The sequence below is a fragment of the Macaca fascicularis genome, chromosome 11 (genome assembly GCF_037993035.2).
Source record: "Macaca fascicularis isolate 582-1 chromosome 11, T2T-MFA8v1.1".
In the NCBI taxonomy this organism is placed as follows: Eukaryota; Metazoa; Chordata; class Mammalia; order Primates; family Cercopithecidae; genus Macaca; species Macaca fascicularis.
In genome coordinates this window covers 117,946,973-117,967,569 of record NC_088385.1, presented here as the reverse complement: position 1 = coordinate 117,967,569, position 20,597 = coordinate 117,946,973, and the positions used below count along the sequence as shown (strand labels likewise).

Genomic DNA, 20,597 nt, shown 5'->3' with positions numbered 1-20,597 from the left:
GAAGGTCAGCTCCACAGCGGCAGTGAATGTTGCCTGCTCTGTCACAGTGCATGGAACAATGCCTGGCACATAGTAGATGCTCAATAAATACCAAGATAATAAAAGAATGATGAGAAGGTCCATGTGGCTCCATTGTGGTGAGAAGAGGAAGAATGGGAGAAGAGGGGCTGAGGTTACTCCAATCCCCTGCACCCCGCAGCAGCCTCTCCAGAAGGTGGGCACCTCGGAGCCCAAATGACAGCAGGTACAGTGGCCTGTCTGCCAGCCCACCCGCCAGGTGGCCTCTCATTATACAGCGCTGTCACTGCCGCAAAGCTTTCACAGCCACTCTCATACCATTTTGCTTTTAAAATAGAAGTTTCCTGTGAACCTGCAAATAATTCATCGCTGTGAGTCCTTAAAACGTTCACAGGTATTTAAAATGCTATATAATCAAGTTCGCAGAAATATAAAGTGTAAGCGTTAAAATACTTTAATGTTCTAATTAAAACAGGCCACTTATGCCCCGGCCCTGATTCCTGTTTACTATTTCCGTAATAGCCAGTGGCTTGTTCTAGGGGAAAAAAAAAAAAAAAAAAAAAGATTCTTTTTAAATTGGCCTTGAAAAAACAAAGAAGAACAAAAGAGGACAAAGTTAAAGTTTGCTTTCTCCAGCGGTGCACTGAGGAACTGAAAATCACACTTTCTAAATATTCATAGGTTGCCAACTGCTAAAGCAGGGGACAGGGGATATCTGGGGTCCCTCCACCTCCTCCCCTGGAAACAGATGGTACTTGGGCAGGAATGGGAGGAAAGGGCAGGCGCTGAAATCCTTTATGTCTCAGAGCTCAGAGAATGCCCACCAGCCCAGGCCCCACTAACCACTCCACTCCTGCTGATTCAGTCTTCACCGCTGTAGGCCAGGAGAAGAATCGTATCTATTTGTAAGGTGTACGACAAGTCAGGGCTCTATCTGCCTCTGGTCTCTGACAAGCACAGCCGTGATGCCTCTGCATATGCTGTTCCCTCACACTTCCCCATGCACACTTCTATTCATCCTTCCGTCCTCGGCTCCAGTGTTCACCTCCTCAGGGAAGCCCTTCCCGACTACTCCCACCCTGGAACTCGATAAGATGGCCCTGCTGTCTACTCTCACTGCCCTATCTGCTAAGGGCTGGTTTGTTGTTCTTCCCCCATCAAAGTGACCTTGAACAATCATATTCTCTGGGTCAAAAGCAGGCTGCCCTGTGGATGGCAGCCCCTGACCAGTTGCCTGGCCTTTCTCCCAATCTCCCTGCCAGTCCCAAGGTTCATGACTACAAACTCCCGTGCTTCCCTCTCAGAGCTCTCAGCGCCACCTGTCATCTTCTATTACCTGTGAGTTTGCTTGGTGGGCGTCCCCTCCACTGGGCTGTATTCTCCATGGAATTCGAGACATAGCAAGTTCTCACTAAACAACACAGAAAGCAGCCTCTTAACTCCCTCCTAAACCTCAGTCCTCTTTTGCCTAAGTGACTTATATCTGGCTCATTCATTCATTCATTCATTCGGCAACACCCACCCCATCACCACAGACCCATTTTATGTTGAGCCCTGGATGGTATCCCAAGATGCATTGACTCTGGGGTCCTCCTGCTCCACTCACCCCAAAGGACTCCTCTTCCCTTCCCATCTGTCCCTGGTCCCATCAACCCATCAGGCCCTGGACCTTGGACCCCGGTCCCAGGCTCCAACATCTGTCTCCTTCATGGTCTTCTTGGCCTGCTAATCCCTGGCCTTCTAATCCTTTTTCTGGAAGGCCTCTCACACCCACACTATCTTTCCCCTGTCCTGCCCCAGTTCTTGGTGACCTCGATGGTCACCCGGTTGGTGGTTGCTCTCTGGCTGGTCACCCTGCTCATCTCTCTCCTAAGCTGGTACCATGGTTTTTGGCTGAGGGTGATCATGACCCCCAGTGGACATTCAGCAATATCTGGAGACATTTTTGGTTGGTACAACGTAGCAGGGGAGGCAACTGCCACTTAGAAGGCAGTGGCTAGAAAGGCTGCTAAGCACCCTACAAGGCACAGGGCAGCCCCTACCACGAAACAGCCCCCAATGTCAACAGTGTGGAGTCGAGAAACTCTGTGATAGAAGATTTTCTAACACAGCTCGGAACACATCCCCCTCCTGCTCAAATGTCCTCCATGGCTCCCCATGGCCCACCAAGGTACCCAGCAACCCCTCTTCTGACACCCAGGCTCCTGCAATCTGCCAGCCTAACTTCCACATTGCCCACCCTTCCCAGACGAGCCAAATCGGCCTGCTCAGGGCCCCCAGGGTGTGGCCACGCCTTCCCCTCTCCGAGCTTTTGCTCATGCTCTGCTCTAGGGCACCTGCCTCCTCCACCTCCCGATGAGTCTTCCAGGTTTCAGGGCTGGTTTCAAAGCTGTGTCCTCTCTCCCAGCTCCCTGGTTGGTCTAACCACTCTCTTTCCTCTGTCCCTACACCCTGGGCTTTAATATCCCGGGGCGACCTGCCACTCCAGTCCGACCTGTTTGTTGATTTTCTCAGACATTTTCGGACACTTGCCCAGCATGGCCCTTGGCACACAGTAGGCATTCAAGAGGTGTGAAATTAATTCAAATCCCTCTTCCCACTAAAGTTGCAAATTCAGAAAACTCCTGGAATCAAACCAATGCAGGCCGCCAGCCTTTTATTTGGACCGACTCTAATTCCTTTACAAATATCATATTCCTTCCAATATATTGTGATTTTCCACTTTCTCCCTTCTCTCGCACTCTCTCCCGCTCATCTCTGCTGGATGAAGAAGGTGGAATTGCTCTGTCCACAACATGAGCAGATACAACACAGAGATGCCTCAAAACACCTGCTGTCCCCAAACAGACATCCCCAGCCTTCCCAGGGACATTCCTGTCCTTTTGTAGAAGGTTGATTTAAAACAGCAAAATAATACATTCTGCGTGCTGAAAACCTAAAATCCTCCTTAAGAAAGCCAAACACGAAAATTGCCTATAATCTCCACCACCCCAAGGAAGAGCAAAACAGGCGTCTGCATCATTCCTCTCAGGGGTAAGGGAGCCAGGGCATTTATACGCCAACTTCTGAGATGGGAGGGCTGCACCCCGGGGGTTATGGCCTCAATACTTCTGGCCTGCCCTCTCTCAGGCAAAGTGGTCTTACAGTTTTGGAAAAAAACAGAGATGCAGTCACCAGCAGGCAGAAGCTCGTGGAAGACACTAAAAGGTTCAAGGGGAACAGAACAGCACCTGCTCATCTTCTGCCCTATCTCAGGCTACACAGTGGACAGAGGCTGGTCACCGCCGCAGCACCAATTCCCACTGCATCCAGAAATCACCCCTTATTCTCATTTGGGGGTCCCCTCCTCACCCCCTCCTAACCCCTCCCAATTGTCATGAACATCTGTCATGCTTTATGGCCACTCAGAATCAGAATCTCCTTCCTATGGGTGGAGAAGCCCCTCCTTACATGAGTCTTGGTGGGGGCTGAGTCGGTTTCTGTTGTTTGCAATTAAGAGTCCTGGGTGAGGGCCGGGCGCGGTGACTCACGTCTGTAATCCCAGCACTCTGGGAGACTGAGGCGGGTGGATCACGAGGTCCAGAGATCGAGACCATCCCAGCTAACACAGTGAATCTCTGTCTCTATTAAAAATACAAAAATTAGCTGGCGTGGTGGCGGGCGCCTGTGGTCCCAGCTACTCAGGAGGCTGAGGCAGGAGAATGGTGTGAACCCGGGAGGCAGAGCTTGCAGTGAGCCGAGATCGTACCACTGCACTCCAGCCTGGGCGACAGAGTGACACTCCGACTGAAAAAAATAAATAAATAAAAAATAAAAAAAAAAGAGTCCTGGGTGAGGTTCTTCCTTGACTCTAGGGGTGAGACTAGATCTCATTCCCCTGGTCAGAGGAGGTTCTGCTTTCTTAATTTACAGAAACTACACTATATATGCTGCTTGGCAGTGGCTTTCATCCACAGAGCAATGTGCTAGGGATATTTCCCTAGGACAAGAAATAGCCACTGGTCTTCCCCTTCTAAACAGAAACTTCCCATACTTAAAAAAACAATAAAAACAAAATAAAGTGAACTTTATGTAGAAGAATTTGAGACACCCCTTGAGAAAGCTGGAATCCCAGGAGGGTGTTTGTAAACCTCACCTGGACACTCTGGGTGGACAACAGTAGGGGACAAAAGAACATCAATCCTCCCACCACTGCAGCAGTCAATCAGAAATGGTGACAGCACGGAGAGGGCTGGGGCCTGGGGCCCGGACACAAACACCACTTTCCAGAAACACTCCTGCTACTGGCCCTTATTATTCATTGTACCTACAGCTATAAGAGCTCCTACATATTGAAGAGTTTTAGGAGCGGACATTCACAGCACTGACTTCACAATAACTCTATCATAGCTATTATCAGCAGCGTCTCCACTTCATAGATGAGGAAACTGAGGCTCAAGAAAGCTTAATAGCAGGAATATCAGTAATAATAACAATAACTCATATTTGTTGAGGGCTTATTATATACCAGGAAGTGCCTATATTATATTGACTTATTTCACTCATTTCTTCAACAGATATTTACTGAGCACCCACTCTGTGCCAAGTGCTGTTTTAGGTGCTAGGAAGACAGTAGTAAGCAAAACACACAAAATTCCTTGCTCTTTTTATCTTATTTTTCGAGCGCCAGGGTCTCACTCTGTCACCCAGGTTGGAGTGCAGTGGCATGATCACTGCAGCCCCAGACTCCTGGGCTCAAGTGACCCTCCTGCCTCAGTCTCTGGAGTAGCTAGGACTATGAGTGCACAGTACCACGTCTGGCTTTTTTTTTTAAAAAGAGAAAGAGATGGGGTCTTGCTACATTGTCCAGGCTGTTCTCAAACTCCTTGCCTCAAGTAATCCTCCCATCTTGGCTTCCCAAAGTGCTGAGATTACAACTCCTGGCCCTAGAGCTGACATTTTAATGGGAGAAATCGGCAAACAAGGTAAATGGGTGAAATATAAATGTTCAATCATGTTAAGTGCTAAGGAGGAAAGAAAATACAGCAGGGAAGGGAAGTGAGGGCTGTGTGTGTAGGTGTGTGTGTGTTTTGGGATTTTAGGCAGGGTGGCCGAAGAAGGCCTCTCTGTGAAGGTAACTTCTGAAAGACCACCAGACAGAGCAAAGGAGCAGGGCAGGCTGCCTTGGGCAGAGGGAACAGCCGGTGCAAAGGCCCTGAGGTGGGAAAGTGCTCAGTCCATTCAAGAAACAAGAAGGCCAGATATTATTATCATCCCCGTTTTACAGATGAGAAATTGAGGCCCAGAGAACGGAAGTGACTTGATCAAGGTCACACAGCAAGTAAGTGGGCATGACAGGACTAGAACCCAGGACTTCTGACATTAGACCAGAGGGTATTTTTCCACTGCCATCTCTCAGCGAGCAATTCCTGTGTGCCACGCCTGAATTAAGATGATTGTGGGCACCTGCTTGTCACCAGCGAGAGCTGTGAAGTGAGGCGTCCTCCCACCCAGTCCCAAACCCACACTTGGAATACCCCATGTGGACACCCACACGAACTGGCCTGGACACACACGCACACAGGTGTATGCACAGGCTGTTCTGCCCTGGACAAAGCAGGTGGGAGAACAGCGCCGCTGAGGGATGTGCAAAGATTAAGCTAATAAATAAAGCTGCCCAATCGATGATTCTTAGAGCAGAGCACGGGGGAATGAGAAATCACTACTCATGCCGGGGAAAATCTTGCTCTTCTAGGTCCCACTAAGTCTACAAACTTAACCAACGGCAACGAGGAAGCAAGCCGAAAATACAGCAGGGAAGGCAAGACAGGGAGGGGTCAGGGCCTGGGAAGGGGCTGCAGCGACCAGGTAGGGCTGTGTGACTGTAGGCAAGCAACTGCCCCTGTCTGAGCCTCATCTGTAAAATGGGGCAAAACCAGCCCTCGTTCAGAAGGCCACCAGAGGTCCATGCTGCTGAGTGTCGCAGATGGTGTGGACAATTTTGACTAGATAATACTCACCTGTAGCATAAACTCAGAGGCTACCAGAGGAGAAAGTAAATCCCCTACCCACCCCAAGAACCCCTTCCCAGGGGCAACCACTGTTGGTAGTTTTTAGGAGTCCTTCCGGAAAGTCTTAGACCAAAAATTATTCTAACCTGCTTGTACGTGTGAATGACAATTTGTTTGAGGCCACCAGTTTGTAAAAGGCAGTGAGATGGAAAGCTCCCACATCTATCCGACCTCAGAGCCCAAGTCCGCAAGCTCTGGGCCACCAGGTCCCAGCTCTTCCCAGTCCACAGACAGCTAACATTCTGCTGCAAGTAGTTCCTCAGTCCCCATGGGACCAGGCCAGGATAGGCTTGGGGCTGTAGGCCTCGTTAGGCTGGGCTGGGACCCCAGGTGGTCCCACGCACGCCTCCTTTTTTTCAGCCACCTGGCCCCTGACCAGAATGATCGAATCCATCTGCTTCCCCCAGTTAAGCCACCATCATCACTCACCAGATGGCTATAGCAGACCCCTCAAGGGTCTCCCAGCCCACCCTCCTGAGTAACCTTTTCCATCGCCAAACTCAAACAAGCCACCCCCCTGTTCAAAACCTGTCCATGGATCCTAATTGCACTATAGAGAAAACCCAAACTCTTTTTATTTTTAGAGACAGGATCTTTCTCTGTCACCCAGGCTGGAATGAGGTGGCGTGATCATAGCTCGCTGCAGCCTAAAATTCCCAGGCTCAAGTGATCCTCCTGCCTCAGCCTCCTGAGTAGCTGGGACCACAGATGCATGCCACCACATCCAACTAATTTTTTAAATTTTTTTGTAGAGATGGGGGTCTCACTATGTTGGCCAGGCTTAGTCTTAAACTCCTGACTTCAAGTGAGCCTCCTGCCTCAGCCTCCCAAAGTTCTGGGATTATAGGCATAAGCTGCTGCACCTGGCCCCCAATACCTGAAATGAGATGCTCTTGTTCCTTTCTCTGGTAACTTTCTCTCTGCTTCCTCCCAACGCTCAGCATGCCTTAGTGATTGGACACTGTCCTTTCTTTCCTCCTTGGCTCCTCCCACCAGAATGGAAGCTCTGCGAGGGCAGGAACCTTGTCTCTCTCAATGTCGACTCATCCCCGACGCCTAGTCTGGTGCCAGGCACAGTGTGGGCTCAACTGGTTGTTGAATGAATAAATTTAATGACCAGAAGCAGCACCCCAAGGTGGCTCCACAATTAGCCACCTGCAAATTCAATGTACTCATTCACTGATTTCTATACCATTGTTCTGAAAATCTCCAAGGACAGGGATGGAAACCCCAGGTACCCCCAGAGCTGAGATGCTTTTGCCACCCCTGGACTCCCTTTGTTTCCTCTCTTCTTTCTTGTTGTTACATTAAGCAAAAATTTCTTCATTGGCAAATAAATGCTTTTGCCATCAATAACCACGGAAGACTAAATCAAACCTTTAGCTGTCGTTCTTATCTCTTAAACAGACCCATGGATTTTGCAACTAATCAGAAGATGAATCAAACGCTGCCATTTGAGGTGGGAGATAATCTGGTCAATTTCTTCCAGGAGGAGGGATCTGGGTGGGAATTTGCGTATGGCCCCCAAAAAACAAACACTCTTGTAAATAAAGCCGGCCTCCATCCTGTCTCCACAATGCAACGCTTATTGAGTGAGTCAGGTGTTTGGCTGATTAAAAATTGATCCATTTCAAAATCTAATCAACAGAATAGGATTCTTTCATACGTTATCAAGAGAGCTGCTGACATCGAAAACCAAACCTGTTATTAACCCATGAACTCCAGTGACCTGCTCCTCGCCGCTCCGAGGGACCGTAAATTATTCAGTGGTCCAAGACCGGGGCTGGTGAGCCTGATGGATTTAGGCCATCAGTCCAGGGGGGCAGAAGTCCAGGGGGTTCAGGTCGATGGCACGGCCGCGCCAGTCCCCAGAGGCTGGGGTTCAAGACACTCGGGGTCTGCGAGTCATGTCTGTGAATACATTGCCCGCCTCTGCCTGGGCCCTGCCACATGGCTGCGCCTTTCAAGGAAAGGCCTCTTTCAACTCCCTGAGCAGGGCAGGCAGAGGCCGGCTTGGGCCTCGGGGGACTGCGGGGTTGAGGAGCACTATTTGGAATTCCCAAGTTAATAAATTATTTCCCTTGAACTACGGCAAAGGAAAAAATAAATAGTCAAGCGGGGGGCAGAGATGTATTCTGCAAACAGTTAGGAACAGGCAATACAATCAGTTCAAATATTTTACCTCGTCGTGTAAGGAATAGCTCTGTTGCAATGGGACTGTTTAAAAGAGGAGATGAAAAGAGCCATCCTTTGGCCGTTTATGTGTCCAGCAGGGCCCCGAGGGGCGACGGGTTTTCTCGCCAACTTCTCAACTCTTTGACCTTGAATTAAAGCCTCGTTAAGAGTCATATCTTATCAAAACAAGAGCAGTGTAAATAAAGGATTTTTTTTTTTAAGGACACACATATACCCACGCCAAAGTTTCCATTCTGCTAAGCAAGCAGGAAATCCAACGCAGCAAAGGCTGCACTTGGCATTATTATTTTGGGGCTCGTAGTCAACGTCTGACCTGATTAGAAAGGAGGACTTAGGAGGGTAAAATGTAAGAGTCTCGAGCAGGGCTGGAAACAGACTGGAACCTGGGAGAAGGCTAGACCGTCTGCTGAGTGATGGAGAGAAGGGTGAGTCGTATCTACGCTCTGAGCTACTGAGAGACCCCAGAAGAGCTCAGAAGCTCCCACTGGCTCCATGGAGCAGCTGCTGGGAGAACCAGCAAGGAGGCTCTGTGAGCTGTGTAGCCAACAGAATTCAAATCCCAGCTCTGCCACTTCCTGGCTGTGTGAGCTTTGGCAAGTGAGTCCCCCAGCCTCAGTTTCCTCATCCATCAAATGGGAATAAGAATGCAGCTATGGATTTGAAGTCCTCTGGGTCATCTCTACATGGTAGGAGACACGTGGGAATTATTCAACTGCTCAAAAATGGCATCTGTTACTTCCATTGTGAATATTGCTATTACATGCCAGGTGTTTTGTTTTGCTCCTTAAATCAGTTCTGGATAAAGTCAGTGGCGGATCAGCATCCTCCTCAACTGCATATCCCAGCCTGAGGACCTGACCTTTATAAAAATGATGACGCTAACTTGCCTCTCCAGTGCACAGGGCTTTCGTGGGAACTTCAGAAAGTATCCACATGATGTGTGGTTAAGCTTGAAAGCCAAAGTCCTGGGTTCAAATTCGAGCTTTGCCACTGACTAGCTGTGTGACTTCAAGAATGTGAATTCACCTCTCTGAGCCTTAGTTTTCTCAACTTTATAATGGGATAACAATAGTACCAACCTCATGGGGTTCACTTAGCACAGTGCCCAGCCACCTGCTAAGCCCTTACTGAAGGCTGGCTATTCTCATCATCATTATTATTCAGACTCAGTTTCCCACTTGGTCTGATGGAGACTTATTTTGTTCATTTCCTTGGCAGAGTAGAACCTGGCAGGGGCCTCTTGCTGAGTGACTCTGGGCAAATCACTTGGACACTCTGGGCCTTGGATTCCTCCCCAGTAAGGACAAATAATGAGACTTATAAGCTCCATCTGGCTTGGTCATGACCTGATTCCCTCAGCCTAGAATAATGCCAGGCCTACAATAAGTGTTCAAATAAGTAAAAAGACAGCACGACACACAAATATATTTGTCAAATCAGCTCTCCCCAGAAAACATCAGCAGCAAACGGACATGGGAGGTGAGTAGCTCCCTCTGCGCACCCAAACGCTGCCCCCAAACCCCGATCATCCCCTCTACTCATTGCCGAGGAAGGCACCCAGCTCACCCCATCACAAACAGCCTAGACACTTTACTCCACCCCAGAGAACATCCGGGAGACCAGAGAGAGGCCGACTCCCTGTCCAACAAACTCTTACGGACCACCAGGAATCCTCCCTTAAATAATAAATTTGTAAGTCTGAAGCCCCTCTGACCTCTCCTCAAAGCAAAATCATCCTCCGAAGGCCCCTCGACCTGATCCTATTGATCCTGTCTGAGCTGTAATTTTGCGGCGGCTCTGCGCAGACGGGGTCGGCCTGCCCAGTTGGCTGCGGTCTGACGGCTCCAGGGCTGCCCGGCAGCAGCTGGGATGGAACAGTAGTCAGATCTGCCCTCCAGAGCCAGGGAGAGCGGCTGCTCCTGTGAGCAGGGCTCAGGGTGGGGCGGGGTGGGGGGGCGGGGTGGCTGTCTCCATCCTCTGCAGCCCTCAGGTGTGACTCCGCCAGGCCTGGTCCAGAGAAGGCCCGTGGGGGACTGGATGAATGAACCCTGAATCCCTAAGGCTCTGAACAGGTAGGGGCAGAGCAAGAGAGACAGTTCTGGGGGACCAGGTCTGGGCAAACCTTACCTGGCTAGATGGTGGGGTCTCGAGAGCCTCAGGCCTGGGCCCGAGGGGCACGGCGTCCCCAGTGGTGGCCAGACCTGGCCGGTACCACAAGCTAAGACAGGTTCCTAGGTCCAGCCAGGTCCTCCCAGCTGCTAGGCCCCACTGCCGTCTGCTGTTTACCCGCTGCCTGTTTTCCTCATGACAGGCCTTCCAAGAACTGCAGCCAGAAATCAATGCAGTTGGTTCTGGTGCCCACAACCCCCCACTTCCCTCCTGCTGCCAAAGTTCAGCTGCTGCTTCCTGTGAAGCCAGGGCAGGCTCTGGGCTGAGCTGAGGGGCAGCTCAAGGTAGGGGCACCCCCTCAGCCCCCTGTCCAAGCAGAGGGCCACATCAGAGGGGTCCCGGGCAAGGCTGGGCAAAGATAAGCGCCTATCTTCACTCACAGGTGAGAGCTGACCCAGCTGATCAGGCAGGGAACAGTTAGGGCGTATCCCTGCCCCATCTTCCACTTTAGCAAAATAGGCGGGTGGCCCTCACAATTTACTCCCCTCAGGTGTTTACCCTATGGCTTTGGCTCTGAATCACCTGGGGACTTAGTTAACAAATTCAGTCTCAACCCAGCCTGCAATCTGTTTTGAGAGACCTGGGGTGGGGCCCAGATGCTGGGCTTTAACAAGCCCCCAAGTGATTCAAATGAGAAGCCTAGATTGGGAAACACAGTTTGTATGCAAAGATTCAGCTTCCAGGATGTTAATCACTGCAGTGTTCAGAAGACAGAAGAAATGGAATTAAGCCTTGCTGGATAAAATACAGGACACCCAGACACATTTCATTTCAGATAAACAATGTATGTTTTTTTCAGTATAAGTATATCCCAAACATTGCATGAGATATACTTATACTGAAAATCAGTCATTGTTTATCTAAAATTCCGTTTTTTTTATTTGAGACATGGTATCTCTCTGTCCCCCAGGCTAGAGCGCAGTGGTGTGATCATCGCTCACCGCAGCCTCGAACTCTTCAAGATATTCTCCTGCCCCAGCCTCCAGAGTAGCTAGAACTACAGGTGCTTGCCACCACACCCAGCTAATTTTTAAATTTTCTTGTAGAGACAGGGTCTCCCTGTGTTGCCCAGGATGGTTTCAAATTCCTGGCTCCAAGTGATCCTCCTGCTTTGGCATCCCAAAGCATTGGGATTACAGGCATAAGCCACCATGACCAGCCCCTGGAGACTTTTTTTTTTTCTCTTTTTTTTTGAGATGGAGTCTCACTCTGTCGCCCAGGCTGGAGTGCAGTGGTCGGATCTCAGCTCACTGCAAGCTCCGCCTCCCAGGTTTACGCCATTCTCCTGCCTCAGCCTCCCGAGTAGCTGGGACTACAGGCGCCCGCCATCTCGCCCAGCTAGTTTTTTGTATTTTTAGTAGAGACGGGGTTTCACCAGGTTAGCCAGGATGGTCTTGATCTCCTGACCTCGTGATCCGCCCGTCTCGGCCTCCCAAAGTGCTGGGATTACAGGCTTGAGCCACCGCGCCCGGCCGACATTTTTTATTGTTACAACTTGGGGGATGCTATGGCATCGAGTGGGTAGAGGCCAGAGACGCTGCTGAGCATCCTACAACACACACAGCAGCCCCCACAACAAAGAATTCTCTGGCCCCAAACGTCAATGGTGCCAAGATTGAGAAACCCTTATTTATACCCAAGAAAACTGTGTGCCCCTGTGCACTAAAAGGCACTCATGAACCAATGTTCCTAACAGCATTGTTTGTAGAAGCCCTCAACTGAAGTCACTCAAATGTCCCTGAATAGTGTGGAGTGGATGAATAAATTGTGGTGTAGTCACAAAATAGAATGCTACACAGCAATGAGAACGAACTGTAATGCCACACAACACAGGTGAATCTTGAGAACATAATGTTGGTAAAAGTAACCAGACACAGAAGAGCACAGGCTGGTTGATTCCAAACAAGTAAGACTAATCTGTGCTGGGGAGTGGGTGGTTGGCGGTGACTAGAAGGGATATGAAGGAGCCTCTAGGTGGGCCAGGGATTTTCTAGTTCTTAATTCGAGTGGAAATTCCATGAGTATGTTCAGTTTGTGACAGCTGAGCTGAACCTATAGGATCTGTGCCTTTTTCTGCCTGTGACATGTCAACAAAAGATCTAAAGAAACTGTGATAAAAATTTATCTCTTAAGTGGACCATTTTTATTTTCTTCTTTTGCTTATCTGTTCTTTCTATAATGGCTACATTGAATATATTTTACTTTTGAAAAGAATGAGTAGGATAACAGCAAATGTGTTTCTTCACCAAAAATTTGCTCACTTCTGCAATGTGTGTGCCCCCCAGCACAGGACACTGAAGTTGGGGTGGGGGGAGGTGTCCCTGCCCTCAAAGAGCTCCCTGTCTTGATGGGGCTGGGAAGAGGGCATAAATACAACCAGGGACTGTAAACAAGCAGGCCCAAGGGCCACAGTCAGCCAGTAATCAGGTATTTTATCCGTCCAGCCCAGTATTTTAATCAATTTTATTTCCCTGAGGCAGGGCCAGGTCTCCCCAGTTGCCTAGCACCCCGTGCCCCCAACAAGCTTCCTCCTACTTTACTCAGAGCCAGATCTACCATTCATGTTACTTGCCTGTCCCTAAGCTCATGAAAGTTTGCCATTCCTTGAGGTAGATATTGCAATCAGCAAAGTATTGTGATGGAGAGATGGACAAAGGGTTACAAACACAGAGGGAACTGCCTGGGGGTGGGGAGGCCCACGGGGTGTGGGAACCTGCTCTTGACAGGAACACAAACACATGTAGACTAACTATTATATATATAAATAAAGCAAGGCTAAATGTAACAGACTATGTGCAAGATCTATATGAGTAAAACTACAAAACTGACGAATAAAATCACAGAAGAACTAAACAGATGGGGAGATAGTCCATGTTCATGGATAGGAAGACTCAATATTGTCAAGTTGTCAGTTCTTCCCAACTTGATCTATAGACTCAGTGCAATCCCAGTTAAAATCCCAGCCAGCTATTTTTGTGGGTATTGACAAAATGATTCTAAAGTTTATATGGACAGGCAAAAGACCCAGAATAGCCAACATAACATGAAGGAGAAGGACAAAGTCAAGGACTGACACTACTGAACTTCAAGACTTATAAAGCTACAGTAATGAAGACAGTGTGGTATTGGAGAAAGAATAGACAAATAGATCAATAGAACAGGATAGAGAGCCCAGAAATAGACCCACATAAATATAGTCAACTGATCTTTGACAAGGGAGCAAAGGCAATAAAATGGAGAAGAGATATTTGTCTTTTCAACAAATGGTGCTGGAACAACTGGACAGCCACATGCCAAAAATAAAAAATAAAAATCAATAGAGACACAGACCTTACACTCTTCACAAAAATTAACTCAAAATGGATCATAGACTTAAATGTAAAATGCAAAACTATAAAACTCCCAGAAGATAACATAGGAAAATATATAGATGACCTTGGGTTTGGTGTTGACTTTTTAGATACAACACCAAAAGCAAATAAATTCTTGATAAGCCGGACTTCATTAAAATTAAAAACTTCTGCTCCTGGAAAGGGAGTATTAACAGAATGAGAAAACAAGCCACAGACTGGGAGAAAATATTTGCAAAAGACACATCTGATATAGGACTTTTATACAAAGAACTCCTAAAACTTGACAATAAGAAAATAGCCTGTTGAAAAAATTGACCAAGGACCTTAACAGACCAAAGAAGATATACAGAATATGCAAATAAATATATGAAAAGATTCTGCAAGTCGTATATCATCAGGAAAATGCAAATTAAAACAATAATGAGATAGGCCGGGCGCGGTGGCTCAAGCCTGTAATCCCAGCACTTTGGGAGGCCGAGACGGGCGGATCACTAGGTCAGGAGATCGAGACCATCCTGGCTAACACGGTGAAACCCCGTCTCTACTAAAAAATACAAAAAACTAGCCGGGCGAGGTGGCGGGCGCCTGTAGTCCCAGCTACTCAGGAGGCTGAGACAGGAGAATGGCCCGAACCCGGGAGGCGGAGCTTGCAGTGAGCTGAGATCCGGCCACTGCACTCCAGCCTGGGCGACAGAGCGAGACTCCGTCTCAAAAAAAAAAAAAAAAAAAAAAAAAAAAAAAAAAAAAACAATAATGAGATACCTCTACACACCTATCAGAATGGCCAAAATCCAGAACATTGATAACACTAAGTACTGGCAAGGATGTGGAGCAACAGGAACTCTCATTCAATGCTGGTGGGAAGGTAAAATGCTGTAGCCACTTTGAAAGACATTTTGGCAGTTTCTTTAAAAACTAAACATACTCTTACTATATGATCCATCAATCTTGTTCCTTCATATTTCCTCAAAGGAGGTGAAAATTTATGTCCACACACACACACACACAAAAAAACCTGGAGGCAGATGTTTACAGCAGCCTTACTCATAATTGCCAAAATTTGGAACCGACTAAAATGTCCTTCAGTGGGTGAATGGACAAACAGTGGTACCTGCAGACAATGGAATATTATTCAGCACTAAAAAAAAGATGAGCTAAAAACCCAGGAAAACACATGGAAGAATCTTAAAGGCATGTTGCTAAGTGAAAAAAGCCAATCTGAAAAGGCTACATACTGTATGATTCCAACTATACGGAATTCTGAAAAAGGCAAAACTATGGAGACAGTAAGAGGGTCACTGGTGTCCAGAGGTTGGAGAGAGTGGGGAGGGATGTAGTAGTAGAGCACGGATGATTTTTAGGGCAGCAAAAATCCTATGTATGATACTATGATGGCAGATACATGTCATTATACATTTGTCCAAGCCCATAGAACATACCACACCAAGAATGAACCCTAATGTAAACTATGGACTCTGGGTAATGATGTGTCAATGTACATTGATTTGTAACAAATGTACGATTCTGGTGGGGGATGTTGATAATGGGGGAGGCTATGCACATGTTGGGGCAGAGAGGATATGGTAACTCTTGATTTTGTTGTGAACCTAAAACTGCTCTAAAGAAAATCTTGAAAAAGAAAGAAGGAAGGAAGGAAAGAAGGAAGGAAGGAGCGAGGGAAGGAAGGGAGGGAGAGAAGGAGGGAGAGAGGGAAGGGAGGAAGGGAGAGAGGGAGGACAAACCCATAGATAGTGTTAACAACAGTTTTATTTCTTGTGTGTCCCTAGGAGATTGTCCAGAGACCCCCACTTGCTGAAGCTGGGCAGGATGTCTTCAGGCACCCCCATTCCCTTCTAAAACTCCCTGGATAGCTGAGATTCTGGCTCCTTATGCCTCCATGGCTGCTGTGGGCAGATCAGAGACTTACAAACTCCTTGTAAGATCAGGCAGAGCATGGAGGTGTGTGCCTGGGCCTCGAGTCACGGAAGGCAGCCAAACTCCACGGACAGGAGCTCCCAGGCCGGCAGGCATCCCCCATGCAGCGACCCTCCCATTCTCATCACATGAGCCAGGCCCTGGGGCTGTCAAAAGCCATGCTCTAGGGTTCTGTAGGGACTGAAGCCCACACAGGTATCGTCTAGAAGCACACCTAGACATGGTGACCTTTTTATGAGGAGCTGAACTCCCGCCTCCCCAACTGAAGTCCTAACCCCCAGGACTTCAGAATGTGTTTGGAGACTGTATTTGGAGTAGGGCCTTTAAAGACGTATTTAAGGTAAAAATGAGATGATGAGATCATGACAGTGGGCCCTAATTCAATCTGATGGGTGTCCTTCTAATAAGAGATGAAGACACAGACATGCCCGGGGTATGACCGTGTGAAGACACAGGGAGCAGACAGGCATCTGTAAGCCAGTAAGAGAGGTCTCAGAAAGAACCTGCTGAAACCTTGATCTCAAACTTCTAACCTCCAGAGCTATGAGAAAATAAGACACACACACACACTCACAGAGAAAGAGAGAGAGAGAGACAGAGCAAGGTTTTGTTTATGGCCAGCCTTAGGATGGAGTTGCTGACTGAGCTTTAAAGAGAGGTGATGCTTTAAGCTGGGCCCTGATGGATGAATAGGAGGAGTCCACTGGACAGACCAAGTATGGAACGTTACTGTGGGCAAGGGGAAGAGCATGGAAGAGGGAGATAATACTGCCCTCCAGAGCTGCGCTAACTTCAACATGGCAGCACATGGGCTAAGAGAAAGGGTCAGCCAGGGTGAACCTGGAGAGGTGAGCCCTTACTACGTAACAGGCTCCGTGCTAAGGAAGTAATTTTCCCATACTGTCATCACTAAACCTAACAACCCCATTCTTCAGATAGGAAAACTGAGGCTCAGAGATTTGAACCCAGACCCAGTCTGACTCCAGGGCCACATTCTTTTTTTCTTTTTTTTAGACCGAGTCTTGCTCTGTCGCCAGGCTGGAATGCAGAGGCGCGGTCTACGGACACTGCAACCTTAGCCTCCCGGGTTCAAGCAATTCTCCTGCCTCAGCCTCCTGAGTAGCTGAGATTACAGGTGCAGGCCACCAAGCCCGGCTAATTTTTGTATTTTTAGTAGAGACAGGGTTTCACCATGTTGGCCAGGCTAGTCTCGAACTCCTGACCTCAAATGATCCACCTGCCTCGGCCTCCCAAAGTGCTGGGATGACAGGCATGAGCCACCAAACCTGACCCAGGGCCACATTCTTAACTGAGAGATTTTCCCCTCCTGTCCAACAGGAGAGCTATGGGGGCATTACCGGTACCCCATCTCCTCTCCTCTCAGGGTGCAAACAGCCCCTCACGTGGGCACATGAATCAGGGAAGAAGGGAGCGGAGTTGAACCACGTAAGGCAGAGCAGGTGAGCTACAAAGGCACTGCTGCAGGGCCCTGCCGGGAACACAGGAGAAAACACCAGCTGCTCAAACCAGCATCGCTTTTCATCTCCTCAGAAAATGGATGCGCTCCTGGGTCCCCGGAGAGCCCAAAGTTTGGGCTGAAGGCTTTCTGGAAAAAAAATTAAAAAGCTCACTGTTGCAGGCATCTCCACAGTCACCCCGGGTGACGCCTGACACTTCACCGCAGCACTCGCTGACAAGCGTCTTCAAAGGACAGAAATCGGCCGGCTTGCTGGCTTTTCATACAGATGTCATTCATCCACAGGAAGCACTTTTCCCTGTGCATTGTGAGAGTTATTTTGGTTCGAGGAAGCCAACCCCAGAGCAAATCCAAGAAAGAAAGAAAAGGAAGAGGGAAAGTAGGGAGGGCAACTCTGGCAAAATTAGAAAAAGTGGCATTTGAGTAAACTGCACACAAAACAATCTTTTCCAAGATGATCTTTTTTTGAGATCAAAGATAAAGTGGGGAGAACGGAGCAGGTGTGGTGGGCTTGGGGACACAGGAGGGACTTCGCCAGGCTCTGCAGGCCACTTTTTAAAAGTGGTCAAAAGCCATTCCCTGCTGGGCTAGGGTGTGATCGGTGGGGAGGGCAGGTGACTCTTGCTAGGGGGTCGTGATGGGCTGCTCGGAAAAGAATCTGAACATCTGCTGAAGCTCTGCGCCGGACCTTATTTCTCAGGGTGGTTTAGTGATTCGAACATGGCCATGTCACTGCCCCAATGTTCCTTATTCTGGGATACTCAAATCCCAAGGGCGGTGGAGTTCTGCCCAGCCCTGTGTCCTGGCACACCCTATGGCCTCCGTCTGTCCCCTTGTTCTCCACATGATGTTCTTCAAACAACAGGGCACATCCTGCACCAGACCCGCCTGTCAACACCATGCCAGGTTGGCAGACATGACTTGTGTCTGGCTCACGTTTGGAGAATTTTGGTCACACAGAATGGAGTGGCCAAGAGTTCCTGGAACCTTCCATGGGGAGACATGTTTTGGGGGGTGTTTCAGACCCAGTGGCAGAAACTGGGTCTGAACAAGCTTAAACAACCAAACACACAAATAAAAACATGGGTTGGGCTCCTGTAATCAAATGATAAGGAGACAGAATGCCCTCAGGATGATTCAAATCAGGACTCTGTCTCTTAGCCTTTCCCTGCAGGCTGGTTTCACTCTGTCCCCATGAAGTTGTCTGAAACCCTGCCTCCAGGTGGCTCTAGACTTCCTTCCTTCAGGCTTCCTTGCTTCCTTCCTTCCTTCCCACATCTCAGCTATAGAGAAAACACAGACTTTCTGCTCCAGCTGAAAAGTACCAGAGAATTCTGATTGGCCCAGCTTAAGTCATGTGACTCTCCGGTGGTTCAATCACTGTAGCCAGAGGGATGGCATACTATGACTGGCAGCTTCCCTGTCTTCCTGGGTTGAGTCACATGACTGAGCAGAGGTGGAAAGCATGAAGAAAGGTCACTACAGGAACGGTGTTGGAGTGCAGGGCTGCTACCCCAAGTTGTATCTGTGACACGATGGCCTCTGGAGCACCCAAGAGCCAGTCTACCTCCCCAGTCCGACTTCTCCAAGTCGGTTATTATGAGAAGCAGACTCACAACGGCCATTCCAGTAACAAACATCCATTGGAGGTGCTCCCTAGAGGACTCACCGTATGGACCAGGTGCTTGGCCGAGTGCTTCCCATAAATGATCTCACTGGTTCCTTAACAGCAACCCTCAGTCATCCCCCCCTTGCTCAGAGAGGGGCAGAGGCTCACTCAAGATCACACAGCTTATAAAGGCAGAGCTGGGAGTTGAACTTGATTCCAGTGGGTTTCAAAGCCAGTGCTCTTCATCCTGACACCATTCTGACCCTCCTCCCTAGAGTAGTCAAGTTTCCCTAGAGCAGAGCAAGGAGATTTACATGCTGGAATAGAGGAAGGTCCCTGAGTACACTGACCATGGGGTGGTGTCCTCTAGCAAAGATTCTTGTCACTTGTATAAAGTGAACTCCCCTCACCCCTCACCCAATGGGTGCTTAACAAATGTCGGCTGAACTGGACTCCAGTTCCAGGCAGAGCTAAGGTAGAGAGACTCCCAGGATTTGTTCAGCCTTTGGTCCCTGTGAGTGACAAAGTGGCCCAGACCCCAGGGTAAGTGAAAAGCGTCAGGTCACCCATGAAGCAAGAGGCTACCAGACCTTCTAAAAATAATTCTAAAGGAGAAGCTAATTTTCATTACATTGAGAGGACTTCAGTGTCCAGTAACATGGAAGACAATATAACCTGAAATGCTCCCACTATAAAACACCCAGAAATACTGGATAAGGTATACCAGCATCCCTTTAAATATATAGGTGAGTTCTGGAAAAAGTAAGAAATTCCCAAGGGACAAAACTAAAGAGGAAACTCACTCAGACTGCTAAGTATGTGAACTAATAATTAAGTGTCCTCTGCAATAAAGGAGTGGGGCGTGGAATAGGTGCCCATCTTAGTACTGAAGAGACCTTCACACTCAGCGAGAATGTGGATCAGAACACCTCTGTCCACTAACACTGGAAGAAGACACACCTTGATCTGTCTCTGCCTTGCCTCTAGTTTGGAAAACCCAAAGGTAGCTTCCCCTGAGAATGTATAACCATAATCCTGCACTTGCATGGGTTTGGAGTTCAAATTGATTGTCCCTTTGGAGTTCTCAGACGTGAGTATGGATCCGAATCACCTGGGCAACCTGTTAAACTAGAAACTGCTGGGTCCCATCCCCAGGATTCCTGACTCAGGAGATCTGGGTTGGAGCTGGAGAATTTGCATGTCTAACAAATTTCTTGGGGATGCTGATGCTGCTGGTCCAGGGACGACACTTTGAGAACTACTGTTCTCTGCCCCCAGAAATTAACTTAAAAATCATTCTCGCATGGTAATACTGCTGGACATTAAGCCAAAACAAATACAAAATATGTCTATTAATAACACAGGGGTGGCTGGGTGTGGTGGCTCATGCCTGTAATCCCAGCCCTTTGGGAGGCCAAGGCTGGTGGATTACCTGAGGTCAAGAGTTTGAGAACAGCCTGACCAATGTGGTCAAACCCCGTCTCTACTAAAAATACAAAACCTAGCCAGGCGTGGTGATGTGCACCTGTAGTCCCAGCTACTCGGGAGGCTGTAACAGGAGAATTGCTTGAACTCAGCAGAGGCAGTGAGCTGAGATCGTGCTACTGCACTACAGCCTGGGCAACAGAGCGAGACTCCATCTCAACAAACAAACAAACAAACAGGGGTGAGCAAACAATGACCTGTAGGCCAAATCCCATCGGCACTGGGTCAAATCCAGTCACACTCATTAGTTTATTTACTGTTTATCACTGTTTTCCACAAAGGCAGAGTTAAGTCATTGTGTTAGA

The 20,597-nt window shown here is 48.5% G+C and overlaps 1 protein-coding gene across 7 annotated transcripts in view; it reads right to left on the bottom strand.

Moving 5' to 3' along the window:
• Nucleotides 1-20,597, bottom strand: part of CUX2 (cut like homeobox 2) — a 322,161-nt gene that overhangs the window by 270,392 nt on the left and 31,172 nt on the right. The window contains exon 1 of one of the 7 annotated variants that reach the window (XM_065524820.1): nucleotides 10,392-10,591. The exons of the other annotated variants lie outside the window; for them this stretch is intronic. The gene's annotated coding sequence lies outside the window, so the exon portion shown is untranslated. Of the gene's footprint in view, nucleotides 1-10,391; nucleotides 10,592-20,597 lie in introns of those variants that run through there. 7 annotated transcript variants of the gene reach the window in all.